This window comes from Equus asinus, chromosome 30 (assembly GCF_041296235.1).
Source record: "Equus asinus isolate D_3611 breed Donkey chromosome 30, EquAss-T2T_v2, whole genome shotgun sequence".
In the NCBI taxonomy this organism is placed as follows: Eukaryota; Metazoa; Chordata; class Mammalia; order Perissodactyla; family Equidae; genus Equus; species Equus asinus.
Window position 1 is genome coordinate 23833505 of NC_091819.1, and position 17690 is coordinate 23851194.

Consider the following 17690-nt stretch of genomic DNA (forward strand, 5'->3'; position numbering starts at 1 on the left):
GCTGTCCGCACTCCAAGGACAGACACAGAGGACCTTAGAAGACAAGCGCTATGGAACCCCAAGCAAACCAAGATAACTGACTAGAAGTGGGAGGAACAACTGACGGCTTCTCCGCAGGCAGGTGGATGTGTCCACTTAAGCACGAATGAAAAGTAAAGAAACTTAATGTTGATTCTTTTTTAAAAATAAAGTTTATTTTGTTTTTCAGCTGAAATATAGAAATAATTCATGTTCATTGTTGAAGATATGGGGCAAACAAAAATAGACACAGTATATGTATATATATACACACATAGTATTTATATATATATATATATCCCCAGGTGCTAAATAAAAGACAGTGAACTCTGTCTTCTGGCTGAGAAGAACATTTCTCAAAATGTTTCCCATGTAACACTTACTCCTCCATCTGTTAACGGCTGCTAAAGATATCATATAAAAAGAGATGTTCTTGATCAGATAAGTTTGAGAAGTGCTGAGTTAAAGTTGAACACATTTCTTTATTGCCTGAATTTTCAGAGTTCTAACACCCTAGAGTGCAGTGTGATTCTCAAGGACAGCAGCATTTTCCAACACATTTGACACAGAAAGCACATTCGAAAACACCTTTCCAGGGACTAGTGTTCTGGGGAGTGCTGACCCAGAAAGCTTAGAACTTCATATCGTTTTACCTTCCTCCCACTTCTTTAGTGAAGAACCACTTCAGAGTCAGCAGGGGAAAAGGAGAATATATTTCAGATACACAACAGCAAAATTTGGAAGTGAAATAACAGAAGGGGACCTTGGAAGTAATCTTCCTTTGCTGAATTATTTACAAAGATGTAAGAATATCTTCTAGGGAATGACTTTTATAAACAAACATCACAATTCACACCCGAGAGAACTGAGAAGAGAGCAATCTTGCCTTGAGAAAAGTTGCTGTATAAATGGGTCTATCCGCATTTAAGTAGAATATCTAGTCAGCTTACTAGAGCACTGAACCGCCAGTCTAAGGAGGTTAACTTAATGTTACTCAATATCATTTTAGTACTGCCTTTCCAAAAAAGGACACTTCCATATGAGAAATTTTTTAAATGATACAAACAAGGACAAGTGAGAAAATAGAACACAAAAAGTATAATTTAAGACAATGAGAATATCCTCACAGGAAACTTCGGCAAGAAATCCTGTCTTCACACCATCGCTCTCATCTAACCTAATGTTTGGTCAGACTCCAAGGGGAATCTGTCACAGAATAAGTATGAAAACATGGCTTCTTCCATTAAACCAACAGGTTTGAATGCCTATTTGACACATGCAGAAATTGAGGGGAACAGGAAGTAAAAAAGAATCCCGAAATGCGTGATATCTCCTAACACACATCTTATCCACCACTTTTGAGTCCATTCTGTGAACTTGCTTTATGCCCAAACCCAGCCACAAACCTCCTGCAATACTCCTGAATCTGGTATCTGTCATTTTTGGAAAAAACTAAATGTTTAGGAAAGTCTGGGAATTACCAGAGTTCAACCAGTACCTTTTTTCTGTGAAGGAGCCTAAAAGAGATTCTAAGGCAACTTCCTGATTTTTTGCCTGAAACTTCCATCCTGCTTCTGTTTGGAGAGGTGCTCAGCAGACCCCCATTACTGAGCCGGAGAGCGGGAGCTCCGGGTGACCCTTGGGAGGGCAACGGAATCTGAGAATAGCAAAGCTGGAAGGGACCTTAAGATCATCTCCTCTAGCCCAACCCCCTCTATTTACAAAAACATGAAGCCTGAAACCCACCCAGAATCCTGAGAGGGAGTGCGCTTTCCTCTCTTCTTCTATTTTTGTGCAATTTTCCCATGGCATCTAGCCAGAGCATCTACATCAGTAATGTCTAGAGGATTTATGAGGCCAAGTGATCCTTTGGGTTTCTACGCAGACCTAAACAGGAAACCCACACAAGGAAATGCCCTTTCTGTTTGCAGGGCGAATTCTCAGGATGCTTTCCCCAGAGTGCCCTGGCTGGGACAAAACAAAGACCTGGTACAACAAGTGGCCTTAGATCCTGAGGCAGAGGTGCCCTCCCCAACTCCCTCCACCCACTCCCCAGTCCTGGGCTAATTTAATGAGAACAAGACTTGCTTCTCTCAGTCCTCGACTTAAGGTGCTTCATTGGTCTAGATGCTGACCAACGGGGGTCAGTCCGGAGGCATCCACCTCCGGGATTTCCCATTGAGTTCAAGGCTTGCTTCTTCTCACCTGTGCAAAATCAATTAACTGGGGAAGCGAGGCACTCCACGCACACCTCTCCTATTCTTTCTACATGTTGCATTTTGCCTCCAGAGGATGCCTTAGGGCTAAAAAAAAATGTGCATTTCCTAGCCAAGGGGCAGCCAGATGCTAGTGAGTCCTCTGAGTCACTATTCCATCTTGTGATAGCCACTCAACCTGACACGGCTCTGCTTTCCTTTGCAGTAACTTCAACACCCAGTGTTCTGACAAATCTCATTTCCCCAAGTCATTAGTCCACCTGCCCTCATGTCAAGCCATTCCGGCCCATGATGGAATTTTTAAATCTTTTCAGCTCTCCATGGAAGATCTGAAACTTAAGAAAGAGACTGCTGCTCAGGGCTGGACAGGAAGGAAGCATGCATTCCTGGCTCACAGAACAGAACAGAACAGCAGTGCTGGTGACCCCTCTCCCCCTCCTCAAGGCGTCCCCTAGGGCTGACACCAAAAATAGACTCTGTCCTCCTTGGTTCGCCCCCACCTCCCTTGGGAAAGAAGACTCAGGCTTCTAGTGAGCCAACCGTATTATCAGGGCCTGTCTTTTAGGAATTACCAGATGTTCGGAAGAGGATAATGTGTCATTTCCTTTAGCAAATAGTCTGGGCATCTGTGCATTTCCTTTTGAGCCAGCTCTTTAGGAGAATGAGACATGGTGACGGTGAAGGACAAACCACTCTGGCCTCCATGCTCAGGGGTGCTGAGGGGCCTCTTCAAACACTTTGGTTCCAATCCTCCATTAAGAAAGTGTTTCTGTCCTCTGTGTGCATGTGTGACACCATGAGGAGACAGCATAGGTTTAAAGCAAGGGCTTAGAGACAAGACAAATGCTCTAAGGAAGAAGGACAAGTAGCCAAGAACATTGGGAGAAGGCTTAGAGTAATCAAACTGTTATCACACAAAGAACCCAATCTGCTCGCCACAGGACAAAAGCCAATCGTCAAGAGGCAAGATGGTGGCAGAGAAAGAGCATTTTATTACAGCTTGCTAGCAAGAGGGAAGATGGCCTAGTAATGTCCAAAAGAACAATCTTAAGAGGGACACAGAATCTTGAAGCAGTTATATAGGCCAGTGGGTTATAGGGGAGGGGTTAGGAATGTTGACCCTCTGGTGTTACAGACTGGGAGTTGCCACACCAGATCTTTCAGTTTTCATTGAAGATGGCTATCAGCATAGACTCTCTGTTTGGGGGGGTCATCACATTCCTAAGGAACTCAAAAGAATGAAGTTATCATCTTATTGCAGCTGGGAGGTATATGCACTAGCAGAGGTCATAAAATCCACAGAACAGGTGGATCTCCTGGAGGGTGCAAATCCAGCTGGGTTAGTCAGTCAGAGGTCATTCAAAGTTACAACATGGTCTCTTTTCTACAATATGGCTTGCCTTATGTCAATCTTGTGTTGAGTCGGTTTCAATTCTGCCTTTTTGTTTTTCATTCCTCAATCTTGAGGGACATCCTGTTGTTGAGGAGCATAGGTTGTTCCATCTCATTGAACCAGTCTCTTAGTAAGATGGTGATGCAGGTGGGTTCCTGAAGTTAGGCCTATATTGGGTAAGCAAGTAACCAGGTATTTAATAAGAAGCATTTCTAGAGAGACAGAAGGAGAGTAAGGTTAATGGTGGGAGCAAATTATAAACCAGTTCTGAGCCCAGGGGCAGCCAGTCAAGAAGATTTCTAGATGTCAGGGTCAAAGCATCTTTTGCAGTTTTAGATGTCCCTGATGATGTCATTGGGTGTTCAGGTATCTTTCTGAGGGGCTTACACAGCAACAGATATGAATCTCTCTCTCTTAAGTTTATATCAAGTCCTCCAGCTTCAGTTTGCAAGACTTGGAAGGAAAAGGGCAGGTTCAGTTCTCAATGATTCCAAGTGAAAATGATGGAAAAAAATATTGAAATAGCTAGTTTGGAGATATGTAACTGATATTTCAAGAGACTAGAAGAGTTTAGGATCCAGTAGAGTAAACAGATACAAACAAAAACCTCAAATGCACTTAACAGAACTAGAATCTAATATCCACGAATGTGTACCATAGCTCCTACTGAAATATAATTTTTCTCTCTAAAATCACCCCCTTTTTACCAAAGATAGCCAATTAAGACTCATTAGTTTGCAAAATAAGCCTAGTTTCAATAAAACTTAATTCAATTATTTACATAAGTACAGCAAGAATAGCCATTGATCATATATGCTTTTTAAAATCTGCTTTGCTGGAACTTTTTATAAGGAATCTCAGGTTGAACTTTAAAAGCTTCTTGAGGCCAGAAAATCCAAGCCAAGGATTTGTCATCAGGCTTCGCCTGCAACACTTTAGATTTGAGTGAATTCCTCTCTTGCCTTGAGGTTCCCCAAAGTATTTCAAGGTTCCAGGTACCTGCCAGATAAGTGACCTTCCTTACTTACCCAGGTTGCTGGAATCCTTGTAAACAAGTTATCAGGCCAATATTTCCAAGTGGCTTTATTCCAAGAAGTCAACATTTATTCCTCAAAAGCTGTCTTGTCATATCTGAGTCTATATGTGTCTCTCAAATATGGCATTCTAGTCAAAGCCTTGGTTATATAATCAATGTTTCCAAATGTGTCCTGTTATAAGGGGAACAGATTCTTACTGAACTTATGCAAATAACTATATTGCCATGAAAATAACCATACTCACTCACTCACTAAGAGTTTCCAAATTCTGGAGGGATCAGGTAGGGAGAAAAAGATAAATGTTCCAATTCTGCTCACAAAGGTATAATTTCACCAAATTGCTATAAGTCATAGTTAGCATAAGAGAAAAAAAAAGATTTCCTAAAATCTGGGAAAACAAAACAAAACATTAAAAAATCAACAAGATTTCAAACAAAAATCATAAAAATTATAATCCTGCTCATCAGTTCCACAGTCCTGTGTAATTGATTCTTGATCTTAATCTTCTGTCAGCAGTTTCATGAGGTCATCAGTTTCTCTATTAGAGTTCTATAATTTCTTACCCACTTCAGTTTTACAATCTGAAGTGGGTCAGAAACCTGTATTCCAGAGTGTCAGAGTCCTTTCCACGAACTTCTCTGAATACGAAACCTATCTGCAAAAGCATCAGAGTAAAACAATAACTGTCTGTAAAGAACAAGATCCCAAAATGACAACTGAAAAAGAAATTTGGTTAATTTTGTGACATACAATACTTTAAAATAATAACCAGAATTATGGCTGACAACCAGGACCAATGGGAATTTTAGGAATGTTATGTAATTTTTAAAACATTTATATCAATAACATTTACTCACATAGTACCACCATAGAAAGTTTATCATCACTTCTTTGACAATGCTTCCTGTGTAATTTAACATACCAAATAAGCCTAATTAGCTTAGTGTCTTCCTCCTTATGGAAAGAGAGAGCAAATCTCTTTGAGAAGTCTCAGGGGCCCTCTGAAAATCCTCAGCAAGATTCTCTCCCTTCACCCAGGTCAAAAGAAAGCTTTTATTCAGGATTTGAATATTTTGGTTGGAGGCGGAGGAAGCTTCTCAAAAATATCAAAACATTTTAAAACAATTGTTCTTATAGGAAACAATGCTCAGTTATCTATTCAAAGTGACCACAGAAACAGTCAAGAACAGTTAAAACAGTCAAAAAAAATCTTAATAGAGGGACCTCTTTCTTTCTGAACATAGGAAATTACTTTAACAAAACCTAGATTTTCTGTCTTTTAGATAAACTTAATGTTAAAGAAAACCCTTTTATAACCTCTTTATCAAGAGAAGACCAAAAGTTCAAGAAAATTATCCTCTTGAGAGAGAAAACCAAATTTTAATTTTTGTACCAGCTCATTTTCTTTTACATTAAAACTCATTTACTTAGTTGGATTTACTTTAATCTTAGCCAACTTGACCAGGTATAAAACGCCTTTCAGAATTTCTCTTTCACAAATCTTCTTTAACTTTCTTTTTACATTCAGAATTTGTCCCATGCTTCCTTTTTTTCTTCTAGTACTTTAAAACAAATCTATCTTTCTTAACCCAACAAACAAAAATATTTCCATTCTTTATAGCTTCTTTACTGAAAACATACATTTTACTTTTCTTAGGTACAAAGATGTTTGCCATATTAATTTTTAGTAGCTTTAATTACATACATTAATTAGAATTTTTAACCCTTACAGACCCTAGTAATAACTCAAAGCTAAGCAATTATGAACTGTCTTTTACATTAGCATACTGTGGCTTGGCAAATTTATAAATAGTATTTACAATTTCTAGGAACATGCTACTTCATGACACGAACTTAATAAAATACAATTCATGTTTACTAATAGACTCAAAGACCTTTTAGTTTCTTTGTAAAAAGAAGCCAAAAGTAGATAAACCAGATTTAATAATTAACATCTAATATTCTATCTTATTGGGAAATGATCTAGATAACTCAATGAATTTTATTATTCAGTTTAACCTATCAAAACTTCAATGTTTCAAGTCACCAAAGAGATTTTGGAAGCTATTTTAAGTACTCATGTCATAAACCATAATTATTGCTAAAGTTTATCTGTAAACTCTTATCTCACTTTTATCTAGACCATTTGTTTGTAACAATCATGTTTAGATTACTCACAAAAACTTCATGTGACAATAAAGCACTTAGCCATCATCTTAAGTTGTTTTAAAGGCATACATCATAGCACATAATCATTCTTAAAAAGTTTCCCCCAAAACTTTCACCCTTTTTATGTTTATTCTTTTCCTTGTTTCTAATAATTACTTAGGTTGCCTACAAAACTTCATGAGACATTAGATAAAATTAGCCAACATTTTAAGTTGTTATTTTTGCTAACCACTTTTGTGGTAGAGATAACACCAGCTTATTTGACCAATAAAACCAGACATGTCCGCATCATATCCAAATACGGACATGCTTATTTCAATCAAACCAATGATCTTAAATAAGCTTTCAGTTATCAAAGATTAATTTTATATCATGTTAACTCAGACATTTGGGTTAACTTCTTTTCCATTTAGAAATAATTTAGGTAAGCATTTATTTTAAGCCAATTAAAGAGAGCTCTCAATTTTTGGCCATACCATCTGGAGGTAAAAATATCACACACATTTAACATACATATAGACACACATACACAGAGACTGCACAGCTATTGTTTTAAAATTACTGCCATGAATCAGGTACAAGGCTCCCTAACTATGAATGCAAATTTTTGTTTTAAGCCTTTTTTACTAATATTTGTAGAGAAGACATTCAAGATGCTAGATTTTTGGCAAGGGCACATTTCTGCCCTTTTTTTCATTTCCCCCTTTTTTTTTCTTCAATCTTAGGAATTAGTGATGGGCTAGGTAGTCCCCAGAGGATTTGCAAGCTCTTTGAGATAAGGGAAATGGGTGGAACCTGAACCACCTCTAGAGCTGCTTTGCCAGCCTTACAAGGATTTTCCAGGGACAGTTACTCTTGATTTCTCAGAAACTGGGTTGTAACTCAAATGACATTATAGGTTGATCTACCTGTCCAACTACATCATAAAGACACTTAAGTTTTCTCCAAGATGGAGTTTCTGGGGCACATTTTCCTTATGAGCTTTTTATAACGTTCCAATATCTACAAGCATTTATGGCTTACCTTGGATGCAAAAGGCATCTTCACAAGAGAGTGCAAAAGAAGCAGACCTCACAAGATCTAGAAACTTCACTCCCAAAAATAATCCAAGAAAGCAAAGTCTTCTGCTGCACAGGTGGTAGTGCACTGACAGGCAACAAAGGTTGAGACGACACAGGCCCCCGATGGACTGGGACACCTTGTGACCGGAGACGTCACCAAGCCAAGCTCTCAGGACATAGCACTAGACAAAAAGAAACAAGCCCTCATCTTATATGCACGTTAACAGTTTCAGCTATGCTTTGGGTCTTTCAGAGCCAGTATAATACCTAGGAAGGAGGTGCCACGTGGTTGGGGATTGTGTATGCTTTACAGAGTACCTCATCATTGCACGGACATTTTCTTGAAGTTGGCAGGAGGACTTGTGTCATCTACCCTGTTCCATGATCAACTCATCCTTTCACGGGAGACTTCTTGAGATGGCGAGCATCCTATTGGCTCTTAACTGCTCGACCTGTGCCCACCCATATCGCAGCCCTTTTGGCTTCCAAGATGCCCTCGGCAATAGCTTCCACCTTATGCACGTATTCCATAGGCGGGTCCTGCAGCGAAGTCTACTGCGGCCACCCAGACAACATGCTCATGGAGTGCCTGCATCTTGCTCTATGGTCTTTCCTTTTTATGACAAATGACACAAACACATAAAACAGAGACAAGAAAAATAGTGGCTGTCTCTGGGAGGAGAAAGATCAATACATTAAGGACTCAGTAGCTCATACTACTTACTTGTAGCTAAAAGTCACCCAATTTAGGAGAATGCAGCCTAAGAGGCTACAGGTGGGGATCGAATTGCTGTTTCCCATTGTTTCAAAATTTAGACATCACTGGTCAAAAGTATATTTATGCTGAAGCTAGAATCAGATTGCAAAAATTTCAAGCATCCCTGGAATCAAGACCCTTACAATGAAGGCCCAGCCAAGACTTTCTTCTAACAGCCGATCTATTTCCCCTGAGGCTGATGGCAGTTTGGTAGGACTCTCAGCCACAAACAGGAGTGCAGCCTACATTTCCATCCGACTATCTCTTACTGCAAAATGGGGTGCAACCATATTTTTGTCCAACTGTATTTTGGAACCTCCCCCCTAACCTAACAGTTATCAAGCCAAGCCCTCAGGACCCAAACAAGCTTGGCAAGATTCTGCTGTTCTCTGCAAACATTTACAGTTTCTGGAAACTTTTGGTTGAAAGGTGGAGTCCTTGACTCTTTAAAGATTAAAGATTTGTCCTTGTTCCTTGGTTTGGAGGCTCAAAAAGAGCCCAAAATGGCCACTGTAATTTTAAATCATCCCAGGTTATCTTACCAGCTGTTTACAGTTATCCCCGTTTTCAGGGGCTTTTCCCAAGTCGCTCACAACAAACAGGATAATTTAAAAAGAGTTTATTATAATCACTGAGAAACTCAGTCCCCAAACAGCCAATTTTAACAAATAGAATAGTCAGGTATAGACAAACATGAACAGACACCAAAATCCAATCCTTCTGGAACTCTAACCCAGAGCTCAGGACTCTAACCTGATCCTATTGAGTGCCCCAGCAGCTGTAACCCCTTTATATTGTCTCCCACAATCCTGGCCTTGAGACTTGAACCCAGCAGCCAAATCTCACCAGTGGGGCCTGTAACCCACTATCCTGATGAGATACTAGACAATTCCAGGCACAGGCACATTTCAACGAGGTCACGCACCCAAAAGATGTCTGATCCTGGAGCTCTTTAGAGACATAGACACAAACACAAACACAGAAAAACCAGACACCAGCAAACTGGCTCCTAGATTTTGGGTGAAGTCCTATACCTCTTCCCACTCTAGCAGGGAACCAGATGGTCCCCCTTCTCAAAGAGGGAACCCCAGAAGGGGGAGAAAGGAAGTTCTCAGTAGTGCACCCCCAAGATGACTTATCCTACTCCAGATGTGAGCCAATCAACCCACCAGAAGTAATCGTTTCTCTTTCCACCATAGGGAACATTAGGAGGCAGCTAGCATCAGCATGGGAGAGAAGAAGGGCAGATCCCTGAGACAAAAGGAGTCTCAGCAGCTGCAAAGGACTTACCCAACAGGTCACTCATCTGAGGTCGACTGGCCACGAGCAGAACTTATTGTCCCTTCATGGTCACCAGATTTTGTTACCACACAAAGGGCACGATTTGTCTTGCTCACTGCAAGACAAAAACCAATCGTCAAGAGGCAAGATGATGGCAGAGAAAGGGCATTTTATTACAGCTTGCTAGCAAGAGGGAAGATGGCCTAGTAATGTCCAAAAGAAGCATCTTAATGGGGGCACAGAATCTTGAAGCAGTTATATAGGCCAGTGGGTTATAGGGGAGGGGTTAGGAATGTTGACCCTCTGGTGTTACAGACTGGGAGTTGCCACACCAGATCTTTCAGTTTTCATTGAAGATGGCTATCAGCATAGACTCTCTGTTTGGGGGGTCATCACATTCCTAAGGAACTCAAAAGAACGAAGTTATCGTCTTATCGCAGCTGGGAGGTATATGCACTAGCAGGGGTCATAAAATCCACAGAACAGGTGGATCTCCTGGAGGGTGCAAATCCAGCTGGGCTAGTCAGTCAGAGGTCATTCAAAGTTACAACATGGTCCCTTTTCTACAATATGGCTTCCCTTATGTCAATCTTGTGTTGAGCTGGTTTCAAAATTGTTCCTCCATTCCGCCATATCAGTGGTCTCAGGAGGGAACCAACACAAGCCACATTACCTACAAACGTACCCTAGACTACCACAGCCAGCCCTACTGCATCTGAACATGGGGGTGGGGGATGTGAAGCCCAGAACTCTCTTTCGAGCCTCCCAGGTGATTCTGATGTGCCCTCAAATTTGAGAATCCCTGACCCAGACAGATGGACATTAGGGGTTCTCAGGAAGCTGTCGAGGAGGAAGACATATCCTCTAGCCTCTGGGTCCTTTTGGCTGGGCTATGAATTAAATTGACATGAGACAGAATAACAGGAGAAAATCAAACAAAGCTTTATAACATGTATACATGGGAGACACCAAACTGGAGGAGGGTCTCGTCTTAAATACCATCTTCAGCTAAAGACAAAGGAAGATGTTGGGGGTAGTGGTTTGGGACTTCAAGGGGGTGGAAGGCAATTTACATGGAAATGGAAATGGGCCAACTGCAGACAATGGGACCTGAGAGACACATTTTACATTACACTACAGTTAGGCTACGGTGTTAGCTCCTTTCTGGAACAGGCCCTTCTATTTTAAACTCTTTTAGGCAGTTGTGGGAGGCGGTCAAAGTTTCTTCCAGAGTCTTTTGTTCTTAAGAAATAATCAAGCCAAAGAGACACATTTTGGGGTGGCCAATTCTGATCCCCCACAAAGCTAAAGAAGCAGCAATGGTGTGGGATGGTTACCTGAGAAAATGCTTTAAAGACCTTGCGGAAGTGGGAAGAAGACACGGTATCTATGGATGAGGCTATCTGGGCAAGAGAAAGATGCTAGAAGTAGAAATGGAGTGACAGCAAATAAAGATATAGCCATCTCTCTTTGCTCATACTGCACTAATCTGTAGCACTTCTAGAATATGGTTTAATGACATAAGAGGATATTCACAGAATATTTTTCAGTTTAAATAAAATATACTATGTGGGCCCAATTATGTAAAATGTATGTTCATATCAATTGACATATAGAAAAAATATTGGAAAATTATACATCTAAATGCTAACAGTGATCATTCCTGGGTGATGGATTATGGATAATTTTTATTTCACCCTTTATGCTTTTCTGTTTTCTTCTTCCCAATTTTTCCGTGATAAATAGGTATTTTTATAACCAAAAGAATTTTTTTAATGAAGTGACAAGCTTGCTGGGTCAAAACAGTCATTTAAACAAATCTGTATAGCACTCTCCCGAGGCTGGATCCCCAAGAATTTATGTCACACAGATAATTAGCACCACCTGTTACACGTGCTAAAACGGGGCATGAAGAACATGAAGAACGTTGGATTCAGAATGTATAAAGAGGTTGTTAAAACTCTTCAGCTCCAGTTCAAACCAGTACTGCAGGGGGAGCTGCAGAAAAATGAGCCAGAGCCCACCCCGGACCACCCTGTTCCCACTGGGGCTGCCTAGCACCCTGGCTGCGTGCCTCCCGAGCGAGAACCTGGGGTGCTGAGTGTTCTCAGCGCCCGGGGGGACTAGCTGTTCCTCTGGATGGCTTTGTTCAGAAGCCCCAGCTGCTTCTTGGTTTTTACACCCTGACTTCCTAAAGGCGATAGGCCCAAGGCAAAAACAAAACAAAACAAAAACGCTGAAAGAGCCCTGAAAAGCCTAGAAAGGAAGAAAGGACAATGGAACGTGATGTCAGGGCCACTAAAGAGCCAATGACTCAGCGCTTCTGCGCCATCAACACCAGCTGCAGCCCGAGGTGGCGGCGGCAGTGGCAGCTCACAGAACAGCCCCCCCACACACAAACATGCATGCACACACACCCCATGCAAACACTACATTGCCTGGAAAGCGGCGGAAATTCTGGCTCGGACGGTGCTGCAGACAAGACGCACAATCAAAGGTTTCTGCAGCTGTGAACCCGGCAGAATGTATAAGGATGTGCACATTAATTCAGCTTTCTATTAACATCTTTTACCAAGACTCTTTCCCTAACGAGCTGGACATGTGTCCCCAGGGTCAAATTCTCCAAACCGGAACCCGTGTGTGCCTGCAGGCACGGCTATATGTCATTCTGAGTCTCTGAACTGTAACAGGATGAAATTTGGTTAGTGTGATAGATTTTAGTGTTGGCTTCTCAAGGAGACTGGGGGTGTGGGTGGGGTGGGGGTGCAATTCCCACCCTTTGTGAGTCATCGACGGGGCTGGGAGAAGATTTTGCACAGACTACAAATGGGAGTGGGAATCTGTTCCATGGAATTTTGACTCAGGCAATAACTGTCTGCAAATGTATCATCTTGTTAAAAGATGCATTTTTAAATCCAGCCTTTACCACAATTCAGCGTCCTTGAAGCAACCCCTCCCATGGAGTAGGCCAGGGCTGGCCCCGCTCCTCCCACATGGCTCTGCTACCACAAGGTCCGCCCCAAGAATCCTTCAGATTAGGCTGCTCGCAGAGTCCTGGAGCTCACCATTAGCCACCAAATCCACACCCTGGACCAGCACCACTCACGGGATGTCATCCAAAAGCAACTTAATTTTTTGTCGTCTACTGCTCCTCCGAAATTTATTCCACGAGGAAAGCTCTTTCCTACCGATAGGTTAAACCCTGTGGACTCCAGAATTTTTCTAGTCACTCTGAAGTATAAGATGGTTCTAGGGACGGACCTCTAAATCATAAAACAGTCTCGGTTCAGAAATCAGGTGTCTGGGCCAAATATCAGAATGTTAACATTTAATGTTCATCCCGGGGTGAAACTTCCTAGCACTTCCGGAGCGCAGCCTGCAGGTCGGAGCAGAGGTCAGGGAGGCACGGTGCAACCAGGCTCTCTACGGACCTGGCAGGTGGTTAAAGGGACTCTCTTTCCTGGGTCTGTTTTTTGGTTTTCGTCTCATTTAGGCACCCTGATGCCATCCTCCATCTGCTGCCTGCCCCCGCTCTTATGGAGAATTTTACGGATTCTCCCTCTTGTGACCCCCTCATCCCCACACCTCCTCAGGCCAGCTCTTGGATCCAATCTAGAAAGTTTCCTGGGCTGCTCTCTCCATGAGGCCCACAGTGGTTGGTCCCTGCTGTCTGTGGGAGTACAGTTCTTTCCTAAATGAAGCCCTATTTTCTCTCTCTCCACCTGTTCCCACAGCCAAGACCGCTGTGTCTTTCTCGGGAGTTCTCCGAATCCAGGGCTCAGAGTGGTTCTTCTCTTGAGAGATGTGATGTGAAGGGGGTAACACTTCCCAGCCCCACCCCTCTCCCCATTTTTCCTGGTCCTTCTATATGCCTTCAGGAGTGAGGGTTTCCAAGAGTTGTAAAAACCAATTTTCAGATAGTTCCTTTGAAAATCTGCATAGGGTCTATGTTACAACACACATGCCTTAAATGGATATACTCTGCCACCAACCACCTGTGTGGAGCACCTCAGAGCTGTCATCTGTAAAATGGGGATAAGAGTATCTGCCCTCCTCACGTCGCAGAAGTAGTGTCGGGATTTGGACAAGATCAGATGAGAAGATTGGGTAATGCCTCCTGTCAGTGGTGTGCTGGAGTCTGCGCGTACCCGCTCCTGGAGGCTGCTGGTGCCCGTCTTTCCCCAGCTCCCAAGTTTGGTGACATCACATTGGCAGCTGAAAATCAGCCATGGTGAGAGATTCACACCAGGGAAGTGAGCAAATGCTACAAGTTAGAGCTTTCCTTCCCTTCCCCACGCACACATTTACCAGCACACCACTGCACACAATTATAAATGTAATAAATCTTACTGCTATATATTTTCTTTATCTGGAGACTTCACATGACATGGCTAGAAGATAAGGCTCCCAGTGAGAGCCAGGACAAAGGGTAGAAGAGTAGAAGAAGGAAGCCTTCACTTCACAGGGAAATACCCCTGGGCATGGCCAGCCCAGATGTACTGAAGAGAAGATGTGCTACAGAGAACAATAGAGTTCTCAGGGCCTGAGGAAACACCTGTTTTGTAGGAGAAGTAGTTTACTAACAGATGGGGCAGAGGAGTGGGTCTGTATTCCTCAGAGTGGAAACGCAGGCTAGGATGGCTAGAGAGTGGCCCACCAAGGCACAGCTGCTCCATTTTTGGCCTGCTGCATGGCCCCACAGCTGTGCTCAACCTTCTGGCCTTTGAAGGCAGCAGAATCTAAGATAGTGAAGGCCACTACGCAAGGAGGAAACAGGGGGCTTCAGTAGCCCCCTGGGATCGTGGAAGCTTTCCTGGGAGCTGGCAAGGCCAGGAGGACCTTTGCTGTCTGCCCCTAGTAGCCTGGCAGTCTAGGGTTTTGCTCCTCTGACTGGACGTCTTTCTCCACGGTAGTGAGGATGGGTCAGACTTGGAGGATGAGGCCAGAGTTGGTGAGTGCCCCAGGCTCAGGGTGTGGAGGACCAGTTCCTGATTGTGACAATTATGATGTTCCCTGGAGAGGGTAGAGGAACAGAGGAAAGCCTGTGACTAAACAACGAAACAGCCTGTGGTGTGACCCAATGAAGGAGGGCTTGGCAATGCCAGTTTCTTAAAGGAGCATTGATGGGCTGGGGGTGAGTGAACAGAGCTACACCTCTGAGGCCCACTTGAGAATCTGTCACCTTGGTTCCTAAGACAGGAAAAGCTTTACAAGTCAAATCCACTCTGTTTTCTCTATTTCCCCAGGTTTCTTTCTTCTCGAACTCATTACCTTTCCTGAAACCAGGTCTAATAGGATTGTTTCCTTTTTCCACCAGCCACGTGTTGCCTCATTAACTTTCTAATACTGTTATAGAGTCTTTCAGTTATGTTAGAAATTAAGCCAAACTTGCCATTCTTAAAAATGTTTAAATTTCCACGTAAGTCCCCTTGACCTGGTTTTCTTTTGTCCTCTTGGGGCACAGAATCCCTGATGATGACACCTTATGACTCACTGCAGAAGGTAGAAGACACCAGTGTCAAAGGTCAGTGGACTCCTGAAACAGGAGGGACAGAACCAGAGAAGAGCCACTTCTTTCCCTCTCAAGTCACCAATTATGTGGGAGGGAAGTTGCCAAACGCTAGCCCTGCTTGTTTTTTACATATCAACTCAGGAGAGTATAGACCTGAGGAAGGGGAAATTAAATTCTACTTTACAAAAATGCATTTGATTTGAATGTCGGGTAAACGGCAGCTCTATCAGAGAGTAGTGCTAAATTAGAGATTTTAACATCCAAGTTTAGAAAAGTAGTAAAGCCGAAAGCTGTGCTGAGGAGTCTCAGAACAACCCTCCAAGCCTAGCCAAGCATTCTTAGGCTTAAATGATAGTTATCCCAGATCTGGAGGTAAGAGGGCTTCTTGCAACCAAAGGTAAGTTCTGTTTACAGCATCAGCCCCCAGTCTGACTCTCCAGGGAGTCTTACCTGAGACAGAGGTTCCAGGCCCAAATCTACCCTGTTGGGGCTGACAGGACCTGGTGGTTCTACGAGACTTAGACCTCTCTGAGCTTATTTAAATTCGGTGAAGAAAGAGACTGTGCCTCTGCCCCCAGCTTGTTATGCCTATTACTATACTACCATCTAATGGCGAGGTGCATGAAAACACACATGTAACCTAGTCCAGGGACCACTGACTACTCTTAAAATTTTCTTCATGGCAAATAGTTATGTCTGTCTGTCTCTCCAGTTATACCTCTAAATGGGCCCCATAGTTCATAAAAAATTGCCTCAGATCTAAGATCCCTGGTAGGGAAAAAAGTAATGAAGTCTCTAATTTGTAAGTCTCATGGAGAACAGAAAAATTTCTAAAACACTCCCAAAGTGTGCAAGGTAAGAGAGAACTATTATTTTAACATAGATGTTGCTTAAACTTTCCTATATATGAGAATTTAGTATCAACAGAAGGATTTGTACATTACAACATATGTATAATGAATTATTATCTTACAGAGAGGAGGATAAAAAATTAAATTATAACCCTATACAGAGAGTATCTACTGCTCTAAAAATAAATCCCATAGCAAAAATCAAGTTTTATTGCTATATCAGAAAGTGATAACATATTACCAATCTTTTGTCTTCTGCTCCTGCCGGTCAAGATTTTAGATTATTAAAATTTACTTGGGGATTTTCCTTCCAGGGCTAACTGTGGAAAGAGGAGTTTTTTTGGGAAATTTACTGAGCAATGAAAACAGACTGCCCCTCCCCACTCTCCATGCTCTCCCCTTTCTCCAAACACAAAGGGCACACGGATCAGGGATTTTTCCACTTCCTGAGCAGTTCCGTTAGCGTCACCAATAACTCAACTCTAAATCACAGAAGACAGCCAGAACCCCAAGAACTCCTCAGATGCAGCCAGATGGCCCACAGGCTTGCTGCATAGACAGACGACAACCAGATACTCGACCCGCTTGTGGGGGACAAAATGCCATGGAAGAGCGAGCAGGAAGGATAGGTAGAAGAAAGACACCCTGAAACATAGCTTCAAACACCAGTTGTGCTGTGCAATTTTGAGAAACATCCTTAATAAACTTACAACAACCTAGAAATGCAAATTGCAAGTTGACTCCCAGTCAGGGAAGTGGGCAGGGGTCATCACAAGCCCGGAGAAAATAGCTTCTGGGTTGAGCTCCCCATTGATGTGCCCCTGCCCCAGCAGCACCCTCCCCAACTTTTGGAGCCCAGAGTAGTGGAAATGGGGTGCTGCTAGGTTCTAAGCACTCCTAGAAGCACAGAACTGTACAAAACTGCCACATCTCTTCCTCTCTTGACCTTTATTTTCACCCCAGCGCACAGATAAGATAAAACCGCCAGGCCTATCTTCTAAATCAGAGGCTCTATAAGTGCTGTCCCCAACCACCGCGTCAACATCACCTAGGAACCTATTAGAAATGCAAATTCTCGGGCCCTACCCCAATCCTACTGAATCAGAAATTCTGGGGTGGGTACAGGAATCTGTGTTTTAACATGTTCTCCGGGTGATTCTGATGCACACTGAAGCTTGAGAACCGCTGCTCTAAGTGGAGACACTGAAGGAGCACACAGGGATGCAGTTTGTTGGTGAATAGATGGCAAACGAGGGCGCAACCAAGTCTGGCTAAAACCTGAAACTCTGGAATCATCGCCTTCGTCCTGCGCCCTCAGCTCCCTCCAGTGTCCGGCAATATGTCCTCTTGCTGCAGACCACCCCAGCAGCTTTAGAGGGTCTGCCCGCCTCCTGA

General features: G+C 42.8%; 1 long non-coding RNA gene across 1 annotated transcript; it reads right to left on the minus strand.

Moving 5' to 3' along the window:
* Positions 1 to 214: 214 nt before the first annotated feature.
* Positions 215 to 12612, minus strand: LOC106846365 (uncharacterized). Its single transcript, XR_006522353.2, has 4 exons — positions 12366 to 12612; positions 9942 to 10047; positions 7857 to 8076; positions 215 to 5319 (listed from the first exon to the last, which is right to left on the minus strand). It is a non-coding gene; the product is annotated as an uncharacterized lncRNA (long non-coding RNA).
* Positions 12613 to 17690: the final 5078 nt, after the last annotated feature.